The 19,555-nt window shown below is 43.7% G+C and overlaps 1 protein-coding gene across 3 annotated transcripts in view; it reads left to right on the top strand.

Annotated features, from left to right (window-relative positions):
• The window catches only part of TEX52 (testis expressed 52), a 79,604-nt gene that overhangs the window by 49,194 nt on the left and 10,855 nt on the right, over positions 1-19,555 (top strand). The window contains exon 2 of one of the 3 annotated variants that reach the window (XM_068272908.1): positions 11,616-11,673. The exons of 1 other annotated variant lie outside the window; for it this stretch is intronic. The gene's annotated coding sequence lies outside the window, so the exon portion shown is untranslated. Of the gene's footprint in view, positions 1-11,615; positions 11,674-12,993; positions 13,059-19,555 lie in introns of those variants that run through there. One more of the 3 variants, XM_068272906.1, reaches the window with a different exon arrangement.

The following is a 19,555-nucleotide window of genomic DNA, read 5'->3' as shown; positions in this document are numbered from 1 at the left end:
GCTTCATTGTGGACAGACCAAATTTGATCAGCTGGACAGTCACTGTTCTGTCATTCAGCTACCTCAGCCCGGCGACCATATGGGCTTGAAAACCGCCACAGCCTGCACTCTCGCCATGGTGCGCACCAGTCCAGCACGGACGTCACTACACAAACAGCTGATTGCGGTGCGTTACACAGTGAGTTTAGTGTGTCAGTGTGAAGCAGTACTCTAATTACACTCCCTGATTGATGTATACACATGCAAGATGTTTTAAAGCACTTTAGGCCTGCAATTTAGCATTCAATTTGATCTTGGCCCTTAAAACGGTGCTTTGCGTCAAATCCAGATTTTTCCCCAGCACTTTTGGCATCTATCCCACTCCGCCATGCCTTCCTCCAGGTGTTAGACCCCTTGAAACATCTTTTCCATCACTTTTGTGGCCAGCATAAATTTTTCTAGTTTTCCAAGTTCGCCTCCCCATTAAAGTCTACTGCGGTTCGCGCGAACTTTCGCGGGAGGTTCGAAAATCGGAGGTTAGGGTCTACTCTGCTTTCCTGGGTCCTGCGTACTATCGGCACTTCCAGCAGGACCCAGGCATCTCCCCCACGGCCACCGGGATCCCCTTTACCTACATTCTTCATCTGGGATCCCGGCGGCCAATCAGGATGGCCGAGCAGTAGTGTGCCAAGGGATGAGCAGCACAAACCAAATTATATGCAATACTATGCAAAGCATGCAGGCAGCACTGGAGAACTCCAATCTCCATAAAAAATATATAAATACAGAGGGGCTGCAGCACACAACAGGGAAGCAGTGACAGGGGCTCTTGGTTACGCTTAAACGCATTTTAGCTCACCAAAAGTGTCCCCAATCTGGTGAGTCCTACTCTAACCAGGCAAAAATTATAGTTTTTATTAGCGTTCTAGTGGGAACCATACCAAAACCCCAAGGGTCAACTAAATGCGAAAAAGAAAATTAAAAACCCCTCACCTTCTTCTAGCTACTGATTTAACTCTGAAATCCGCTCATTTATATGCTTAACTGTGCTAGAGGTGGGTGTGGTTATGCACGCTCACAGGGAAAAAGAATATAAGCCAATGGATGAGCAGCACAAACCAAATTATATGCAATACTGTGCAAAGCATGCACGCAGCACTGTAGATCCACAGAAATACATAAATACAGAGGGGCGGCTGCAGCACACAACAGGAAAGCAGTGACAGGGGCTCTTGGTTACGCTTAAGCGCGTTTAAGCTCACCAACTGCGCCAAAGTGTCCCCCATCTGGTGAGTCCTACTCTAACCAGGCAAAAATGCTAGTTTTCATTAGCGTTCTAGTGGGAACCATTTTTTGCTTTGCTGAGAAATAATTAATCCCTTTATTGTAGCTAATATACAGTGTGTGTGTGTATATATATATATATATACAGGGGCGTAGCAATAGGCCCTGCAGCGCCTGCGCCCGCGGGGGGCCCGGCCCCCCCCTGGGGCCCGCTCGGGCCGTTTTTTGGGGGCTGGAGGGGTGGCAGCATGAGGGGAAAGCCTTGCCCACAGTCGGCGGGGAGAGGGGAAGTTCCCCCCTCTCCCTCACCTCGGGGCTCTCCCCTCTGTGCTCCCCTCCAGCTAGTGAATGTGTGTGGGCAGCGGGCAGCGGCGGCGGGATACATACCTTCTTCCTTGCGTTCCATCGCCGCCTTCTCGCTCTAGCGGCTGACGTCACTTCCGGAAGCGGAAGTGACGTCAGCCGCTAGAGCGAGAAGGCGGCGATGGAACGCAAGGAAGAAGGTATGTATCCCGCTGCTGCCCGCTGCCCACACACATTGAAATTCTGCAGGGGGATTTTCAGGTGTCTGCTGCCCACATTACGATTTTCAGGTGTCTGCTGCCCACATTACGATTTTCTGGTCACTGCTGCCCACATTGCGATTTTCTGGTCACTGCTGCCCACATTGCTATTTTCAGGTGTCTGCTGCCCACATTACGATTTTCAGGTGTCTGCTGCCCACATTACGATTTTCTGGTCACTGCTGCCCACATTGCGATTTTCTGGTCACTGCTGCCCACATTGCTATTTTCAGGTGTCTGCTGCCCACATTACGATTTTCAGGTGTCTGCTGCCCACATTACGATTTTCTGGTCACTGCTGCCCACATTGCGATTTTCAGGTGTCTGCTGCCCACATTACGATTTTCTGGTCACTGCTGCCCACATTGCGATTTTCTGGTCACTGCTGCCCACATTACGATTTTCAGGTGTCTGCTGCCTACATTGCGATTTTCAGGTGTCTGCTGCCCATATTACGATTTTCTGGTCACTGCTGCCCACATTGCGATTTTCTGGTCACTGCTGCCCACATTACGATTTTCAGGTGTCTGCTGCCCACATTGCGATTTTCAGGTGCCTGCTGCCCACATTACGATTTTCAGGTGTCTGCTGCCCACATTACGATTTTCTGGTGACTGCTGCCCACATTACGATTTTCAGGTGCCTGCTGCCCACATTACGATTTTCAGGTGTCTGCTGCCCACATTACGATTTTCTGGTCACTGCTGCCCACATTGCGATTTTCTGGTCACTGCTGCCCACATTGCGATTTTCAGGTGTCTGCTGCCCACATTACGATTTTCAGGTGTCTGCTGCCCACATTACGATTTTCAGGTGTCTGCTGCCCACATTGCGATTTTCAGGTGTCTGCTGCCCACATTACGATTTTCAGGTGCCTGCTGCCGACATTACGATTTTTAGGTGTCTGCTGCCCACATTACGATTTTCAGGTGTCTGCTGCCCACATTACGATTTTCAGGTGTCTGCTGCCCACATTACGATTTTCAGGTGTCTGCTGCCCACATTACGATTTTCTGGTGTCTGCTGCCCACATTACGATTTTCAGGTGTCTGCTGCCCACATTGCGATTTTCTGGTGTCTGCTGCCCACATTACGATTTTCTGGTGTATGCTGCCCACATTAGGATTTTCTGGTGACTGCTGCCCACATTGCGATTTTCTGGTGACTGCTGCCCACATTGCGATTTTCTGGTGACTGCTGCCCACACAAGGATTTTCTGGTGACTGCTGCCCACATTAGGATTTTCTGGTGTGTGCTGCCCACATTATGATATTCTGGTGACTGACTGCTGCCCACATTAGGATTTTCTGGTGACTGCTGCCCACATTACGATATTCTGGTGACTGCTGCCCACATTAGGATTTTCTGGTGACTGATGCCCACATTGCGATTTTCTGGTGACTGCTGCCCACATGGCGATTTTCTGGTGACTGCTGCCCACATTGCGATTTTCTGGTGAACTCTGCCCACATTACGATTTTCTGTCCCACATTACGATATTCTGGTGAACGCTGCCCACATTACGATTGTCTGGTGAATGCTGTCCACGTTACAATTCTCTGGTGACTGCTGCTCACGTTACGATTTTCTGGTGAACTCTGCCCACATTATGATTTTCTGGTGAACTCTGCCCACATTATGATTTTCTGGTGAACGCTGCCCACATTACGATTGTCTGGTGAATGCTGTCCACGTTACAATTTTCTGGTGAGTGGTGCCCACATTACGATTTTCTGGTGAACTCTGCCCACATTATGATTTTCTAAAGGCCCACATTACGATTTTCTGGTGAACTCTGCCCACATTACGATTTTCTGGCCCACATTACGATTGTCTGGTAAAATGCTGCCCACTTTACAATTAATTTACAGTGAAACGCTGCCCCATTACGATTATTTGGCACCTATGGGGGGGGGGGGGGGGCATCCAAATAGTCGCAGGGGGGCCCAGTGATTTCTAGTTACGCCCCTGTATATATATATATATATATATATATAGAGAGAGAGAGAGAGAGAGAGAGAGAGAGAGAGAGAGAGAGAGAGAGAGAGAGAGTTTAGCCTGTCTAAGTCCTCCTCATTTGTTATTTTATCTTTAATCACAAGTTGTAATTTGATCTCTCTTCCGTGGCACCTTATTTTTACCAATGTCTGCCTGGATTTTGAATACTCTCAGTCTGCCACCTGCACCAACGTCTGCCGGGATTTTGATTACTCTCAGCCTGCCACCTGCACTGACACCTGCCTGGATTTTAACTACTCTCTGCCTGCCTTATTTGTACAGTTTTACAATTTTTTAAAGTTTATTCATAAATATATTTAATTCAACAAATTTGTGTTCTAGTCTTTTATTTATATGCAGACGGTCTACCAGGCTTTTATTCTGTCATATTTTGGTGAGTTATGACTTAAGAATTGGAGGCCTAAAATTCTTGAAAAAAAATGTACCGCTTTTGACTCCTAATTCCAGACAGAAATGCACTGCCAGGGAGGTTAAGTAAGGTACACCCCCTGCTGAGATGCTTGGGTCTGTTACAGTTCTTACACTTGCCGATAAGTTTTTGTGTAAGGCTGGGTCCACACTAGACCCGGTTGCAGGACGGACACTGCAGTCCGGATCAGGGGAAGTACCCACCGTACTGCAAACTGATGAAAGTGCATCAGTTTTGTATCAGTTTCCGTTCAGGTTTTTCCCTGACAGAAAACGTCTCTATCATTAGGAAGGAGTGGGAGGATTTTTTGGGCCAATCATAAAGCTCAGGCTATCCGTTTTCACATCCGTTTTTTGCCTGTGGAGCTGGAGATGCGTTTTCTCATTGCTTTCACTACCCCCTGCGTGTATTTGTGGTCCTGATCCGTTGCGTGAAAATGCAGCAGGTCCGGACCTTCCGTTCAGGTTTTGAAAACGGATCCCCGCAAACGCAGACGGATCCGTTTTTTACTTGGGTGAGGTTGGCTGCTATTTTAAACATTAGTATCCGGGACTCCGTTTTTCATCAGGTTTGAAAAACGCAGCCACGGATACGTTTCCGGACCTAGTGTGGACGTAGCCTAACACTTCATGTGAGGCAGTCAGGATTGCAGCACCTGGCCATCTGCCTCCATGAGGATGGTCCTCAGTGCAGCTTGGGTTTTTCCCCAAATATCGATGCCCTGCACCTGACAATAGTTTTGTAGGTCAGGCAAGTACATATATTGGTAATTTACTTGCTCGGACATAGCCAAATAAAAAACTGTAACAATCTGGTTCAATGCTATATCAAACTGCACTGTCTATGTGCTCAGAGCTTAAGCTCTGTAGAACAGTTACTTAAATAACAATGTTCTATTGTTCCGAAAATGATCTCCAAACAACTGTAAAAGCTAACAGTAATGTGGGCTCCATCCCACCACTGCCACCAATGTGACGTATGCGCAGTCACCCACCAATTCCTGTTCCCTTTGCTGCAGTTTACCATAAAGCCTCAGACCCTGAGGGGACCCTGAAGGTAGTCAGAACTGCAGGCAATGTAACCTTTTGGATTGGTTGGTGAGTCCACACACAGTCCAATTTCGAATGTATATACAATCGATACAATCTGGGCTCTCATATAGAGGCCAGGTCGCTGCCACCAATCCGCAATAAAGCGCGCGAATGCGCTAAGTCTAATGCTTCATACACACTTGAGATAAAAGTCTTTGGAAAAGGCAAGATCACAGACCAATTTTACCCCATTCCATGTAGTATGAGAGCCATACTCTACACAGTCTATTCTATGGAGCTGCACTCCCCATCAGATAGAAATCTTTGCAAGATGCTGCACACAAAGATGCCCGTACACACTCCAAAGATCAGTATCTGCAAAAGATCTGTTCCTGCAAAAGATCCATTCCTGCAAAATGCATTCATAGTCTATGAGATCTGCAGATCATCATACACACCTTGTTTAACAGACTTCACCTGCATATCTGGCAATCATCTGCAGATCTGAAAATCCATCCTGGTGGATCTGATCTGCAGATGATCTGCAGATGATTGTCTGTTAAACCAAGTGTGTATGAGGATCTGCAGATATCATAGACTATGAATGCATTTTGCAGGAATGGATCTTTTGCAGGAACAGATCTTTTGAGTGTGTACGGGCATCTTTGTGTGCAGCATCTTGCAAAGATTTTATTTGATGGGGAGTGCAGCTCCTTAGAATAGACTGTGTAGAGTATGGCTCTCATACTACATGGAAGGGGGTAAAATTGGTCTGTGATCTTGCCTTTTGCAAAGACTTTTATCTCAAGTGTGTATGAAGCATAACTCTAGCTAAATCCTGCAGGAAAAAGGGTTAATTTGACAACCTTTCTAGAGATAGCAAAACTAACAATAATTAATATCAAAACAGTTATGGTAACATCTCTACGGAGATATGAATCCGTTTACGGAGATTTTTCAGAACAGCACTTAGACAAACGATTTTTTAATCGTTTAAAGAAATAATGCAAAGCAAAAATATAGCAATAGAAGCAAATCGATACAGAAATTAATAAGGATTAAATGGGACGATAGCTATTGATAGTCTGAGCAATTTGTCAAGTTACCGTGTCCTTTGCGATAATAAGTCCAACAGAAGATATGAAGTCCAGTTATGGAAAGTTCTGTGGACTAGATAGAAGTCCTTTGATAAAATGTAATGCCAATCCTTTTGATGGTATGGATGGATGGCTGGACAAAAGACTCCCTCCTGTGTCCAGCAGTGTTGTTTTAACTCTTCCTCTGCCAGAGGGCGGAGTTGTAAAAGGAGATGGGTGTTGTATGCCTTCTCCCGCCCTTTGTCATGACAAGCAGAAAGAATATGCAATAACTGGAATGGTCATAACGCGGCAACCGCCGACTATAACTTGCAGAGAGTGACATAGGTACGCTGCTGGCGTTCTCTGTGTCACACAGGTACCAAACACGTGTGTCCTGTCGTATTCCACTGTGCAGCACACTGTTGTTTGCTTTCAGAAAGTGGTAGGGACATGCTGAATGGTCCCACCACACACAAATCATTTTTAATAATTGTCTGCTAATTTTAAAAAGGGCTAGCATTGACAGAACACTGATTAATTTAGTAAAATGTCTGAATGCCCTAATCCTTCATATCAAGGTGAATTAGAAGTCATTCTTTCTACCTCTTTAGGCTACGTGCAGGAATGTGAATGGGTCCTAATGACTTTATGACCTGGCCTGTTTGTCCATGCATAGCTAGTATCACCTTTGAAGTAGGAACCAGTGACTCTGCCAACAGGGTTTATGGACCCCTTTGCTAGGGAGGAATAAACACCACATCATTTCCTCTAATGTGTGGCTGGCTTTGGACATGCAGAATGTTTTCTTATCCATATATCTGTTTATCAATACCTTTGTAGTAGATTTGTGAGCTATGTAAATGGCTTTTCTCAGTAAGTACAAACAAACACTCACATCCCCCCAGTGCAGGTGTTGTGAGATGGAAGAACACAAATTTTCTAAAAGCAGGCTAAAGAATGTAATGGGGTACTCCAGATCATATTTTGTGCGCATTTTTGTATGATTGCGCAGATTGCGTGGTTCTGCTGGTGAACCCGACTGTCACACACACCCTGCTGAGATGCTTGGGTCTGTTACAGTCAGTTCTTACACTTGCCGATAGGTTTTTGGGCAACACTTCATGTAAGGCGGTCAGGATTGCAGCCAAATCAGACTCTTTAATTGTGTAAGAAGGTTTCTTTGGTTGAAGGATTGTGAGGATGATTCAACAGCAAAGAGCAAGCTATACACCCTACCTGTAGAAGGTAATCTTCTCCTTAGCTATGGAAGCTTTAACCAGAGCAGCTGAGAATAAAAAAGTTTTTCTGTCAAAAAAGAAGAAAACTTTTCCAAAGAAACATTTTTGTGGCTTTAGGAAAAACACAAGGGGCAAGCAGGAGCCTAACAAAAAGTGGCAGGCTCAGAAGACAAATAAATCAAAAGAATTTATCTTTAACCCTTACCAAACTACTTCTGAAGCGAAATCCTCACAGCAATCCCAGCAATGACGGTTTCCAGGTCGGCGGTCGGTTGCCAAAATTCTTTCCCTTTTGGGAAAAGGTAACATCAAACAGCTTCATTCTGAACATTGCAGCTCGTGGTCTGAAGCTGTAATTTGTCAAGCATCCTCCGACAGAATTTGTCATGACAAAAAAAACATCAAAACTGATGGGCAGGAACTGGAAATTGGGCAACTTATATGAGATCGTTTTTGGATTTTAAAAGTAAACTGGGTTACACTATATGCTTTTAAATACTAAGGGTCCCTGTCAAAAGGACCCTGGAAGTAAGTCATTGTATATGTGATGTAGATTCAGCTTCTAATAAATTTGTATATGTTTCTTGAATGGAGAAGTGACCTTTCTCGATTTATTTCTGGTGATGGTCACTATGGAAACATGTTTTTGAGCACTGTGGGGTTACTGCAGATGCCGATCTGATCTGAGTACCAAGCGCTGTGGATTTGTATGCATTTTTGTCAATTAAAGAGTGCCATGGAATTGGCTGTAAAAATTTGTTTTGGAAGGGAGTGGTGGAAGAGGTGCCTATTCTTGAGCAGAGAAAGGGCTATTACTCCACAATGTTTCTGGTCCCAAAGCCCAAAGGAGAGTTTTGGCCAATCATAAAATTGAGGTACCTGAACCAATACACAAAATATCGCAAGTTCAAGATGGAGACTTTAGTATCAACAATACTACTTCTTCAAAAGAAGTGTTTTCTCGCTTTTGATATACCTAACATGCGTAATACCATATTCCGATTTGTCGGTACTACTGCAGGTATCTGAGGGCTGCAGTGTGGGTTCAGTCCACTCTAGTCCATCTGCAATTCATAGCATTGCCATTCGGACTGTCTGCTTCACCCAGAATTTTCACCAAGGTGATGATGGAGGTAGTATTGTATCTGAGGCTGCAGGAGATAATTATTGTGCCTTATCTGGACGATCTGTTGTTGACGGCTCGGGATGTAATCTCTCTTCAGAACAACATTGTATTGGTTCAGAATACCTTAAAAGACCTCGGTTGGCTGATAAACGAGAAGCAATCGGACTTGATTCCAGGTCAGGAAAAAGTGTTCCTGGAAATGGTGCTGGACTCGAGGGTTCAGACTTCATTCCTTCCCCAGGACAAACAAGAGTCTCTGTAAAGATTGAGCATTTTCTGTCAGCAAGAAAAGTATCCATCAGGGAAGCAATGTCCCTACTGGGAAAGCTGTCCTCTTGCATTCCTGCAGTCAATTGGGCCCAGGCACATTACAGGATTTTGCAGCTAAGTCTGTTGTTACAGTGGGATGGTATTCAAGACTTCCTGGACAATCCGTTTTGGGTGTTGGGACAAGAAGTAGACACCCTTCAGTGGTGGTTAAAGAAAGAAAAGCTGGGAAAAGGGGTTCCTTGGATAAGGAGGCATCAGGTAGTCATCACTGTAGATGCAAGCGGACGAGGCTGGGGAGCTCACTTAAGGTCCCATCTAGTTCAGGGACTTTGGCCTCCCCTGGAAAGTTCCTTTTTCTCAAACCGTAACGAGCTTCTAGCCATTTGGTACGCTCTGAAGGAATTCGAAGATCATCTTGTAGGCCTAGACATTTTGATCATGACAGACAATCATAAAAAGTGGTAAAAGCAGCAGATTTCTGGCAACACTACAGGACAGTTACCTGACTCAAATGGTAAAGGAACCAACAAGGGGTAATGCGTTACTGGATTTGATAATTTCAAATAGACCAGATAATACATCAAATGTGCAGGTTCAAGAACATTTGGGAAATAGTGATCACATATGATAACGTTTGATCTGGTGACTGATGGGCACCACTAAGACTATGAATTTTAGAAAAGAAACATTCAATCAACTCAGGCAGGCACTAGGTTTGGTGAACTGGGATAATGTACTACAAGGGAAGGACACTGAAGGGAAATTGTAAGCTTTTAAACTTATTCTCAAACAATATTGTAGTATATATATATATATCCCATATGGCAACAAAACGTCTAGGAATAAAAAAAGGCCTCTATGGATTAATGGAAAGGTCGGAAATAAAATGAAGTGGAAAAAGAATGCCTATAAGGTCCTAAAACAGGAGGGGACCGAGGCTGCATTAAGCAATTATAAGGAGTGCAATAAAAGTTGTAAAAAAAAAATTAGACTGGGAAAGATTTAAAGGGACTCCGAGCTCATCTAAAAAATAAAAGTTGTACTCACCCGGGGCTTTTTCCAGCCCAGTGCTGGTCGGGAGGTCCCACGACGGCGTCCTGGCTCCTCTCCTACTCCCCGCTCCGGAATGGCTGACCGGCCGCAGCCCGGGCGACACTCGGCCGGCATGGCAGTACCGCGCACGCGCGCTTTAATCGCGCATGCGCAGTACTTTCACGCCGGCCGCCGTGATGACGCGAGGCGGCCGGCGTGTGACGTCAGCTGCGTCATACACGGAAGGAGCAGCCCGACACTCGGCCGAGTGTCAGCCATTCCGGAGCGGGGAGTAGGAGAGGAGCCAGGACGCCGTCGTGGGACCTCCCGACCAGCAATGGGCTGGAAAAAGCCCCGGGTGAGTACAACTTTTATTTTTTAGATGAGCTCGGAGTCCCTTTAAGGTGAAAATCAAATCGCTAGAGATATAAAATCTAACCCAAAAATGTTTTACAAGTACATCAACTCTAAAAAAAGAAAGGTTGACTGTATTGGACTCCTAAAGAATGAGGGTGGGAACTCAATGAACTCAATGATGAGGGTGGGAACTCAAAATAAACGGGATACAGATGGGGACATCAAACTTGGAGAAGGACTTAGGAGTACTCCTCGACAACAAGTTAAATAACCGTATTCAATGCCAAGCCGCTGCAGCTAAAGCTAATAAAATTTTGGGATGCATTAAAAGAGAAATTAAAAAAAAACTGGAGATGCTGGCATAATATTGGCCCTGTTTAACTCTCTAGTAAGGCCACATCTGGAATATGGAATTCAGTTCTGGGCACCACATTACAGGAAAGATATTGCAGTTTTAGAGCAGATGCAGAGACGAGCAAAAAAAATTGATACGAGGGATGGAAGGTCTCACTTACCAAGAAAGGTTAGATAAACTGGGTTTATTTAGTCTAGAGAAAAGACGCCTTAGAGGAGATCTAATTAACATGTATAAATACATCAGAGGCGAATATAAAAGCTTGGCGGATGAGCTTTTTGTCCCTAGGCCTTCTCAAAGGACTAGACTAGGACATGATCTGCGCATGGAGGAAGAACGTTTTAGCCATTTATTTAGGAAAGGGTTCTTTACAGTAAGAGTGATTAAGATGTGGAATGCATTGCCACAGGAAGTGGTTATGGCAAACTCTATACCTGCATTTAAAGGGGGCTTAGATGCTTTCCTTGCATTGAAAGACATCCATGGCTATAATTACTCGGTATTGCCCAAGTAGTGTTGATCCAGGGATTTGATCCGATTCCCATCTGGAGTCGGGAAGGACTTTTTTCCATTTTGGGGTTAATTGGACCATGCCTTGTAAGGGTTTTTTGCCTTCCTCTGGATCAACAGGGATGTATGAGGGAGCGGGCTGGTGTTGTACTTTGTTTTCTGGTTGAACTCTTTTTTCAACCCAAATAACTATGTAACTATGTAATCCCACATGATGGCCCTACTAATACCCACCCCGGAATGGTGAGTAGTAGAGATTAAGTATGTACACATGCATATTGATAAGGTAATGGGAAAGTACACTGAGGACTGCATGGTGTGGTGTGCTTTTAAAGCCTCACTGCATTTCCTGTCCCATTTCAGGAAGGAGGAGTAATCTCCAGCCCCCATCATGTGGGACTGCATGGAAATCACATTACTGGTAAGTGTAATTGTGGACTTTACTCTTTAAAGAGACCCTGTAACAACAAAAATACTTAACTCGGGAGGGGGTCCCAATGAGACTTCCTCCTCCTCCTCCTCTGTAGCTTGGGTGAATCTAGCGCTGGCTCCCCTGAAAGTCTCTTGACAAGAGTGTGCAGGCACAGGCAATATTTACCTACCGCAATCCTGCGCAGGCACAGGCAGTGTTTACCTACCGTGATCCTGCGCAGGCGCACTAGCGGCTCTTCGTTCAGGTTCAGGCTGAAATAGCTGAACCCGATCAGATCCGCTCTACTGGCAGGCGCAAAGGACTCTCGCCTGTGCAGTAGAGAGGATCCGATCGGGTTCAGCTGTTTCCACCTTAACCTGAACAAAGAGCTGCTAGTGCGTCTGCGCAGGATCGCAGTAGGTAAATATTTACCTCGGCACGGTTCGGGGGGTCTCACCACTTGAATGGAGGTACAGAGGAGGATGGGGGAAGCCTCGTTAGGACCCAGATGCTTCCCCCTCCCAAGGTAATTATCCCCCCCAGTTTTTTTTTTCTTTACAGGTTTTCATTAATGGTAAAATATTGGCATTAACCACTTCCTTTTCCAGGATGTAGCTGCTGTGTGTTCCAGGATGTAGAATCTACTTGAACGCGCATACACACTCCCGCGGGTGCATGTGACCGTGCATGTGCACGCTCGTACATGTGCACATTCTTGTCAATTATTGTTGCTAGCTAATAGCAACAATCATTCAATAAAGTTAAGGGGAAAAAAAGTTGTAAAAGCTAAAAAAAAAATTGAGACGTCCCAATAAAATAGTTTTGGTTTTTTTTGTTTTGTTTTTCTAAATCCCCATTTCATTTTTAACTCTAGCCTAGCCTATTAACCCATTATTAACTCCTGCAATACCTATAGCCATTTATACATTTGTAATGACTGCCGCCAGTAGCGATCGGTAGGGTGATGTTCTGTCTGTACATGCTGTGCATTTATTGAACAATGTGCGCAATTACATTTGCAGTGAATCATACTGTGTGTTGCATTGCACAATGAAACTTTTCAACACTGTTGCGTTTCTATTTTCCAGGGTATGGAATATGTATAGTTTGAAAATAGCCTTACTGCAACAAAGTCACCTGAATCGAGCCTTTAAAAATAAAAATCTGTTTGTTCAGCTTACTGTTTACAAGTCAAATTGCATAGTCTGCATTCAGCACAAGCTGGATTTCATAGCCTGAAACAATCATTTGTTGTAGCTGGCGCTGACAATAAGACAGAGCTATGAGGCCACATACTAACACACATGGTCACCTCCTCACACGGTCACCATGGAAAAGACACACCCACATATACACACACTGCAGGCAGATAAGGAGTCACCTCCACCAGACTGGTGAGTGCTTTTCTTGTTACTTTCTAAGGAAAAACTCCTTCATTCCATACCTTGCAGTCACTATATAACCCGAAGTCCATTAAAATCCTGACTGTCGCTGACTTATATACTATATAATGGTTAAGGGCTCTGCCTCTGACACAGGCGACCAGGGATCAAATCTCGGCTCTTCCTGTTCAGTAAGCCAGCACCTATTCAGTAAGAGACCTTGTGCAAGGCTCCCTAACACTGCTACTGCCTATAGAGCGCGTCCTCATGAGTGCAGCTCTGGCGCTTTGAGTCCACCAGGAGAAAAGCGCAAAAAAAATGTTCTGTTTTTAAGAAATAGGTCACTAAAGTCTTATCAAACACTTCTTGAAAGTACAAAATCTAATTTATTAAATACAGCAAAAAATAATACAAACTGAAATAGAATAAAATCACATGGGATGGCCACCACGTCATACACCCAGCTAATCACAACACCCTCAGGAGCACCATAGCATTCAAAATTGGGGATATTAAAGGGAACCTAAACTGAGAGGGATATGGATGTTTTCTTCTCTCTTTAGCTGCAGTAGAGGCTGAATTACAGACCTGAAACAAGCATGTAGCTAATCCAGTCTGACTTCAGTCAGAGCACCTGCTCTGCATGCTTGTTCAGGGGCTGTGGCTAAAAGTATTAGAGACACAGGATCAGCAGGAGAGTGGGGCAACTGGTATTATTTTAAAAGGAAAATTCCATATCCTCCTCAGTTTAGGTTCCCTTTAATGAATGTGCACCTTGTCTCAATCTGGAGGAAGGTACTGAATTGCAATAGATGCCAGTAAAGGTGTCCACTAATGGTCCAATTTCTAGCGAAAAATCGTTGGAGCGATCAGAAATTCTGATCGGATTGGTTGAAAATGATCTCAGTTGATGGGCACAATCGATAAAAACAGTCGTCCGATTGGATTTTTGTCAAACCAAAATTTGGATTTTCTTGTGGGAAGCAAAGATTGGTTCATTGATGGTCTAGTGAACAATTTTTCTTCCGATCAGAATTTCTGATTGCTCGAACGATTTTTTTGCTAAAAATTGGACCATTGGTGACCACCTTTAGACACTTGGTAGCAGCAATTGCCATAAGCCAATCTAGTCAGACCGCAACTTTACAGTCTAATAAACCATAGCAGTCAATTTTTATAGCACACAATATGTAAAGCAGCAAAATCAGCAGTCAGCTAGTGAGAAAGCAGTGTAGCTTAACTTCCCTGGCGGTTAATTTTTTTTTGCCAAATTGGCAAAAATCCTTTTTTTTTTAAAAAAATTTTGTTTCATGTAAAGCTACCAGAGTGGTAGCTACATGAAACACCACTAGAGGGCGCATGTGTCCCTCTAGTGCGATCGTCGCCGGCATCAATAGCAAACAGGGGAACGCGTATATAACGCGTTCCCCTGTTTGGCTTCTCCTGTCGCCATGGCAACGATTGGGATGACGTCATGGACGTCAGCCGACGTCCTGACGTCAGGCACACCCGATCCAGCCCATAGCGCTGCCCGGAACTCATTGGTCCGGGCAGCACAGGGCTCTGGCGGGGGGGCCCTCTTTTGCCGCTGCGTGTAGCAAAGTGCTGGCTGCGCGCACAGCACTTTACAGCATGAAAATCGCCCCACCAGGGGCTGAGATCTCCCCCTGCGCGGCATAGCCCGAGCTCAGCTCGGGCTTACCACCAGGGAGGTTAAAGGACTTACGAGGCGAAAGTAAGAAAAAAAGTTAATCACCTGCCTCACCTTTTAAGGCACGGAGGACGCCGTCCGCGCCCTCCGTGCCGATCCGCCGGGTCCCCCCGCTCATTAACCCCCCGGGCCGGCTGCCGACCCCACGGCCCGGGTGGGGCTCTCTTGCCTCTCGTAAAATGGCCGCTTGCTGTGGCCGCAGCTGCGGATCGGCACGGAGGGTGCGGACGGCGTCCTCCGTGCCTTAAAAGGTGAGGCAGGTGATTAACTTTTTTTCTTATTTTCGCCTCGTAAGTCCTTTAAAGGACAACTGTGGTGAGAAGAATATGGAGGCTGTCATATTTATTTCCTTTTAACCAATACCAGTTGCCTGGTAGTCCTGCTGATCTCTTTGGATGCAGTAGTGTTTGAATAATACCAGAAACAAGCATGCAGCTAATCTTGTCAAATCTGACAATAATGTCAGAAACACCTGATCTGCATATGCTTATTCAGGGTCTATTAGACAATAAAAAAAAAAAAAACTCAATTCCTGATTTATAAATCAAACACAATTTATACCCTATGAGGTTACTCCTAAAACATAAATTTTATTCACATATATTTAAAATGAAGCTGCTCAGAGTCTAATTGATTTACATAACGAGGGCAGGACCTAGTACGTAAAAGGTCACCTTGGCTCAATATAGACCTACCACTGAGACCTTGGTCACTGTACCCACGAATAAACAAATGCCAATAATTACATTAACCCCCCCCATCAACCCACTTTTCACCCCCCCAAATTGGAGGCTTCATCAGGGGAAAGAGTGCCCAGTGCTAAGGGTGCAAAGTGCAAAAACCGCACTCAAAAAATAAATGTATATATATATATATATATATATATATATATATATATATATATATATATATATATATATATATATATAATCAATTAGAGTGACATGCTCTCATGGTCTATCAGCAGCCAAATAAACCTGCTGGTTTTAGAGGTGATGTGACCCTCTCCCCATAGAGTATGAAAGGAAGTCAGGTTTTATACTCTATGGGGGGAGGGTCACATCACCTCTAACAACGCCCCTAATCTACTCCCCCATTGGTCAGATTCCACTATCAGTCATTTTTTCACTCTCCTATTGGTTCCCCTATGTTTAGCCATGATGTCTGAAAACATACCTAAAACGTCCTAAATTGAAATGGAGGTGCCACAGTCTCATACATTTACCACTAGAGGTTATGTGTCTTAAGTTTCACTGATCAGAGATTTTTCTATCATATAAAACGCCAAATCGTGTTATTCCTCCATTAGAAAACATAGGGAGGCTCTGATTGGCTAGTGGGCACTACAACCCGCCCTCTATACGTTTTTCGGCCAATCTTTATTTAGACTGTGCACCTCATATGTCAGTAAGCAGGCAAGGAGGAGTGCCGTCAAATACTGGCCAATCATGACACGCTGGGTGGGCACTTTGCACCCTTAGCCCTTAGAATGTTTACATGGTGTGTTCAATAAAAACATGGAAACATTTAATTATTTGTGTGGTATTCGTTTAAAATGAAGAATATCCTGAGAATCCCCTATGAGGAGAAAAACTAGTTGGCAAGGGCTAGGGCCCAGTAGAAATAACAAATCGCAATCAAATTCGCGTAAGCGCTTTTTGTATCAATTTTTGCAGCATTTTGCAGAGTGATTTCTGGTGAATTTTAAGCTTTTTTTTTTTTAACATTTTGCCAGCGAATTGTACGTGCTTTTGGCAGTGTGAGCACGATTATGAGAGGCATGCGCGCTCCCGCACATGCACAGAAGACAACGACCTGGCCAGGACAACCATCGTTAGGGAGGGGACAGCTGGAGAGTGAATCACATTGGAACTGCGGGGAGAGACACAAAGGCCCATATGCAATTCACTTTTTCACTTGAGTTTTCTCCTAGGAGATAATTTTTCATCTTCAATTTAGATTAACTTTTTAGCAATTTGCATTGGAAAAAGTACCGAAAAGTAGGTGAAAAGTTACTATCAAAATTATTTTGAGTATTGGCTTGCTTGTTGGTGGTTTAAAATGTATTTGATTGACAGTTTTGAAAATATCACCTAGGAGAAAACTCAGGAGAAAAAGTGAATTGCATATGGGCCAAAGGGCCATATGCAATTCACTTTTTCACCTGAGTTTTCTCCTAGGTGAAATTTTCAAACTTGTCAATAAAATGCATTTTAAACCGACACAAAGCAAATAAATACTTGAAATAATTTTGATAGTACTTTTTCAACTACTTATTTGTATTTTTTCCATTGCAAAGTGCTAAAAATGTATTATAAATTGAAGATGAAAAATTATCTCCTAGGAGAAAACTCAGGTGAAAAAGTGAATTACATATGGACCAAAGATTTCTAGGGGCTGGAAGAAGCCCCAGGGTAATAAAGCTTTACATGCAGCTGTCAGCTTATGTATCCTATAAGGAATGATACAGAAATGTACATAACATACAATATGGTAACGGTATGGCTCTGATCCAGTTTTGTGTTACATAGTTATTTGGGTTGAAAAAAGACATACGTCCATCAAGTTCAACCAGAGAACAAAGCACAAGTGTCTTGCCTGAAGAAGTGGAACTGACACCAGTTTATTTACTTAATTTCCTATAAGAGCAGAGGTGTAATGAGTTACACAAAAATGGCTAATGTTTACATGTAAAAGTACGATTTAAGTAAATATTTCCTTAAATCTGATCTCTTTATCGTGTATTAACCACTTTACCACTGAGGGGTTTTACCCCTTGAACACCAGAGCAATTTTCACCTTTCAGCGCTCCTTCCATTCATTCGTCTATAACTTTATTATTACTTATCGCAATGAAATGAACTATATCTTGTTTTTTTCGCCACCAATTAGGCTTTCTTTAGGTGGGACATTATGCCAAGAATTATTTTATTCTAAATGTGTTTTAATGGGAAAATTGGAAAAAATGTGGGAAAAAAAATATTATTTTTCAGTTTTCGGCCATTATAGTTTTTAAATAATGCATGCTACTGTAATTAAAACCCATGAAATGTATTTGCCAATTTGTCCCGGTTATAAAACGTTTAAATTATGTCCCTATCACAATGTTTGGCGCCAATATTTTATTTGGAAATAAAGGTGCATTATTTTTCAGTTTTGCATCCATCCCTAATTACAAGCCCGTAGTTTATAAAGTAACAGTGTTATACCCTCTTGACATAAATATTTAAAAAGTTCAGTCACTAAGGTAACTATTTGTTGTTGTTTTTTTTATTGTATTTTTTTTTTAATTACAATAAAAAAAAATTGGGGAGTGTGGGAGGCAATGAGTTAATTTATTGTGTAAAACTAATGTATTTGTATATTTAAAATGCTTCAGGGTGTAGTTTTACTATTTGGCCACAAGATGGCCACAGTGAGTTTGTTGTCATGCGACCTGTAAGCGTCCTTCTCCAAGTTTGATGTCCCCATCTGTATCCTGTTTTTTTATGTATGATTCTTATTTATACAGACTTATACATAAGATCTGAAATCAAGGGATTTAATTAAAAATAGGAAGTGTACTGCAAGGACGACAGATGTAATGATTTGTACAGAGTAATTTGGAGTTGATTACAAATCCTAGTTTAGCTTTCCATATTCAAATGTCTATGATAGAAAATGTCATTAATTAGCTAGCAGCATACAAACTTGTGTAAAAGATTGCACATCTGTGTGCATAAATTTACAGAAGGTAACCAGCACCTTGCTTTTGCCAGGGGAGTGGGAGTTTATTTCCCATTACAGAGCAGTGCTCGTCCACCTCCTCTCACTGCATTCCTCTCTCTTTATGAAAGCCTCCCATCACCGTGCTCTGCCTGCATTAAGAAACCATTTCTCACTACTCTTTTTCTTACCTTTTTTTATAAACCCACCGGGATGGGAAAGATGAATGCTTTATTACACACAGAGCAAGGAGGAACTGGAGGAATAGACAATGACACTGCAGATCTGTAACGTTGGCTACAAAGAGTTGACAGGGACGGTTCTAGGCTTGTGGTGGCCCTGAGCAGAGAAAAAATTGGTGGTTCCTTCACCTGCCAATGTCAGTATGGTATTTCTTGCACAGTAAATGACCACGTCTGTTGTGGATACTGCATAGTTGCCTTGTGCTAATGATACAAATGTTAAACTTTTGCTGAAATTTGCCACTGTGTTTTGTCTCCGCCTCCACTGTCTCAGCATGTGGCATCCTTTCTCCACGCTGCCGGGCATGGAGCTGATGGGCAGGACCTCCCGGTGACTAGGCCGCAGACAGTGCCATTAATAGTGATGCACACGGGGGCTGGCACAGCAGACGGATGTGATGTCGCTGCGACCTGCTGCACTGCAGTGACATGAGGCACTGGCACTAGGTCATCCCTCAGTGAGCTCATGTGGTGGCCCCACCTGGTAATGGTGACCCTGTGCATGTGCACAGATGGTACATGCCTAAGGCCGCCCTTGGAGTTGATCTCTCAGCAGCACAGAGGAGAGGGGCAGAGTCACCTCTGTGTCCAAAGAGAAGGACTAGCTGGTCTCCCCTCCCAGCTCTTCCCTGACTACTTCCTGTGATTGATCATGGGAAAAATGTCCATTCAGATTTTGATGTGGCACTCCTTACCCGTTGGTTGGGTGCTAGACCTGGGTGCCAAGCCATGTCATTACTTCGTCAGCAGAAGGATCATGTCCGCACACCAGTTTCCAAATGTAGTGTTTCTGTTTTATTGCATTGTCAGCACAGACTTGACAATTTTTTCGGGGCTATAAAAGGTCCCCT

Source organism: Hyperolius riggenbachi, chromosome 3 (genome assembly GCF_040937935.1).
Source record: "Hyperolius riggenbachi isolate aHypRig1 chromosome 3, aHypRig1.pri, whole genome shotgun sequence".
In the NCBI taxonomy this organism is placed as follows: domain Eukaryota; kingdom Metazoa; phylum Chordata; class Amphibia; order Anura; family Hyperoliidae; genus Hyperolius; species Hyperolius riggenbachi.
This window is presented reverse-complemented; position numbering and strand designations above follow the sequence as displayed.